This window comes from Eucalyptus grandis, chromosome 5 (assembly GCF_016545825.1).
Source record: "Eucalyptus grandis isolate ANBG69807.140 chromosome 5, ASM1654582v1, whole genome shotgun sequence".
NCBI lineage: Eukaryota > Viridiplantae > Streptophyta > Magnoliopsida > Myrtales > Myrtaceae > Eucalyptus > Eucalyptus grandis.
The window spans coordinates 31332740-31336806 of NC_052616.1; positions in this window are offsets into that span (position 1 = coordinate 31332740).

Here is a 4067-nt window from a genome sequence, read left to right on the forward strand (position 1 = left end):
TATAATATAGCAAGCGGTTGAAACTTGACTTCAGCCCAAAATCGTGAAGAAATTTTACTTTCAATTAAAAGTGTTCTAGCCATTTCTTGAAGAGATCTATTCTTTCTTTCCACAACTCCATTTTGCTCTGGAGTATACGGAGAGGAGAACATGTGATTAACACCAGATTTATCACGAGAATCTCGTAAAATCTTGATTTTCAAATTCACTTCCATGATCTGTTCTTATACTAGAAATAGCACATCCTTTTTCATTTTGAACCTTTTTAGCAAACTTTTCAAAGTACGAAAAGGTTTCTGATTTGTTTGCTAGAAAATATACCCAGGTAAAACGAGAGTAATCATCTACAATTACTAGACAATATTTCTTACCTCCAATGCTCGGGTTCTTGTTGGTCCGAAGAGATCCATATGAAGCAACCTGTATTACATGATTAGTAGATACATGATTTATTTGTTTAAATGAATTTCTTACCTGCTTTCCAGAATGCATGGAGTACATAAGTCGACTTTTGGTATGGCGGTTTAGGTAGACCTCTAACAAGCTGCTTTGAAGAGATTTTGGCTAATTGCTTCTTGTTGATATGGCCAAGCTTTCTATGCCATAGAATTGCTTCATCTTGAATTGAAATTAAGCATTGTTCTTCATTTGGCTTTACATCAAGGAGGTAGATGTTTCCATGCCTTCGACCCATGAAAGACGAGTCGAATCTTTGCTAATTCAGAACAAATGCCTTCTTGAAAGAAGATCTTGTAACCAGTATCACACAATTGGCTAATGCTGAGTAGATTGTAGTTGAGTCCTTCCACTAGAGAGACATTGCTTATTGTGAGATTTCCAATTTTCGCAATTCCGAATCCCACAATACTTCCTTTGCTATTTCCTCCGAATGAAACTTTTCCACCATTCACTTTAATAAGCTTTATGAAACACTCGAGTCTCGTCATGTGTCTTGAACATCCATTTGTCAAGATACCACTTTACCTTCTTTTTGACAGAGACCCGCATTCAAAAAAGAGTCTCAAGCTTTCTTTGGTACCCAAATTTTCTTGGGTCCTTTCGTGTTAGTAGGATAAGCATTATTAGGCCATACTCTCTTCACAAGGCTTCCAAACCATAGGACACTCTTTTTCAAAATGATCCCGATTGTTACACTTAGAACACCTTAAAGCATTTCGACCTACGGGCTTTACAAAGACTTTTTGAAATGATTTTTATAAGCCTCTCTCGATGGTCTTTTCTTAATTCTTTCTTTTACTTTTGGAAAATCAATCAAAGGGATTGTTTCTTCTGTCATACCTAGACCCGACTTATTAAAGTAAGGTCTTTGGATTGAAAGAACTTTTTCAAGTTTTTCGGACCCTATTGAAAATTTCTTTGAAATATTTGATAAATCAGTTTTTAAGAAAGCATTTTCTTTTGAAAGATTGTCTTCACTCTCTTTAAGAGTAGAAACATTCAAGTCTAAATTTTTACCTTTTCTTCTAAAATGATTTCCTTTTGTTTTAAAAATGAGTTTTCCTTTTTAAGTTCGGAAATCCTTTTAAGAGAAGTCTTAAGACTAAAACATAACTCATTAATATATTTAGAGACTTTGACAGGGATTTTATAATTACTTACCTCAAATTCACCGTCCGAGTCGATCCAGTCCGAGTCCGATTGCGCCATTAGACACGAGGTTGGCATATTCCTCATCACTCTCTTCACACTCAGTATCGCTCCGGGTTTCGGCTTTAAGAGCTTTTCGAAATTTCTCAGCTTTTCCTCTTTTCTTTTCAGAAGAGGACGGTTGGGTCGATGTGTCCCTTCTTTTTACATTCGAAGCAAACTACTTCTTTGTTTGGTTCCTCATCATCAACAGACTTGGTCTGCTGTCTCTGAGAATTTTGTTTCCTTGGGATAAACCTTCTGCCTTTTCTATTCAGTTTTCTGAATCTTCTTATCATGAGGGCGAGCTCCTCATCATTCATATCATCTTCAGAATCTGCATCATCAGAATCATCATTTGATTTTAGTGCAATAGATTTCTTACCTCTTGGATCTTCGTCTTCATTAATTCGTTCCACTTCGTAAGATCGAAGAGTTCCAATCGGTTCGTCTACGAGATAATGGCATGATTCTTTGCGTCTCTCTTATTGAAGTCTTTATATGATTCCAATCCTTGGAGAGTCCACGTAGAAGCTTGTTCACCTTCATGGGATCAGAAATTTTTGTCCTTGGTTCTCAAGACCATTGACAATATCGTAAAACGACTAAACATGTCGGTTATAGATTCTCCTGGTTTCATTTTGAAGGATTCATATTGACCAAGAAGAATGTTAATTACGGTCTCCTTCACTCGTCTGTTGTTCCTTCATAAGTGATATGTAACCTGTCCCAGACTTCTTTTGCTGTGACACAAGAAGATATTCTGTTATATTCAGTTGGTGACAAAGCACAATATAAAGAATAAATTGCTTTAGCATCAAGTGCTTGTCTCTTGTTTATTTCTTCTTGAGACATTCCGCTGGTTTCAACGGTTTCTTTTCCTCTTTCAGTGTTTGATGCAGCAGCAATAGTGATTCCTTTTTCCACTACGTCCCATTCCGGAGGATCCTTTGATCGTAGGAAAGCTTTCATCTTGTTCTTCCAGATGTTGTAATCCTTTCCATCGAAGTAGGGAGGTGGTATTGCTTTGCCCCTCCATCAGCCCAGGTGCTAGCATACTAGCCATGGATCTTTTACTCAAGTAAAACACTTCAAACAAAGTAAGAACACGAGGCTCGATACCAATTGAGATAGCTAGTACAGTACCTAGAGGGGGTGAATAGGTATACAAAAAAATTTCTCGATGTTTGCACGATATTTAAACAATTAGAGACTTTGCAACAGTTGAAAATTCAATCGCAAGACTGAGTAAGGGAAAGAGAGAATTGAACACTCGTTTATAGTGGTTCGGCTTGATTCAAGCCTACGTCCACTCTTCGCACCGACGGCCGATTGGCTGGATTCCACTATGATCAAAGAGATGTTACAGTGTTGATCTTCCTTGATTTCTAGGTGTAGATGATCTACCACACTTGCTCAAGGCGTCACCAAGTATAAACACTCTCGGTATACAATTTCGCTCGTCTCAACTAACAATCAAAGGATCTTGAGACTCTGGAATTTTTCTATCGATCACACACTTAAAACAACTAGAACGTCTTCCTTTTATACTCCTTCATGCCATCATAGCCGTTGGCACTTACCAAAGGAATTCCTCCAATCTACCCGTTGGACGGAATCAATCAAGAAGATCATCCGAGCTATATAAGGAATCGATGATAGCCCATCAATCCTGTTCGCCCATACAATCAGGATCTCGGTTTCCAAGAATAGAATAATCCAAGATTATTTCGTCGACCATCGGATCTTCAATCGTTCTTAGATAAGATATAAAGAATCCGAAATGATTATCCAACCAAAGAATCTATCCCAGAGGATAGGATCAAATCCTCAATCATAAACCTCGACTTTGGATTTCCTTCAACACTTTGGATTAGAAAGAGGCGTCAGTGAGAATAACTTTGAGTCTTGAGTCTTGAGTCTTGAGTCTTGAGTCTTGAGATAACAAAGTCTTGAGACTATAAAATCTTGAGACTTTAACTATCGATATCCAGACTTAGACTGATAGAAATGTTTTGTCAGCTTCAAAATATTCTGGAAAGATTTCTCCAACAAATGCTCCTAAAATGACTTGTGACATAATCAAACTTTCAATTTCTAAAATTGGGTTCAAATTCACGCGATTAATTTCAATCTGGCACGATTTTAGCGTGACCTAACCTACCAGGTAGCTTGTAGGAATTTTTAGTGTAATTGACCCATGGTCTATTATTTTCAAGCCACATTGTACATCTTTGACACATTGGCGACTCTTGGTTATCGTGAAAATCTTGAGATTTCAAATACGGACACAGGGTACGAAAATGATAGAAAAATTGGTCTAGTGCCATTCAATAAAATTTTTGCAATTAGGTGGAATCACCCACACACTAATCACATACCTCTATCAAATCGACCTATCTCCGGTCTCTAATCGATTT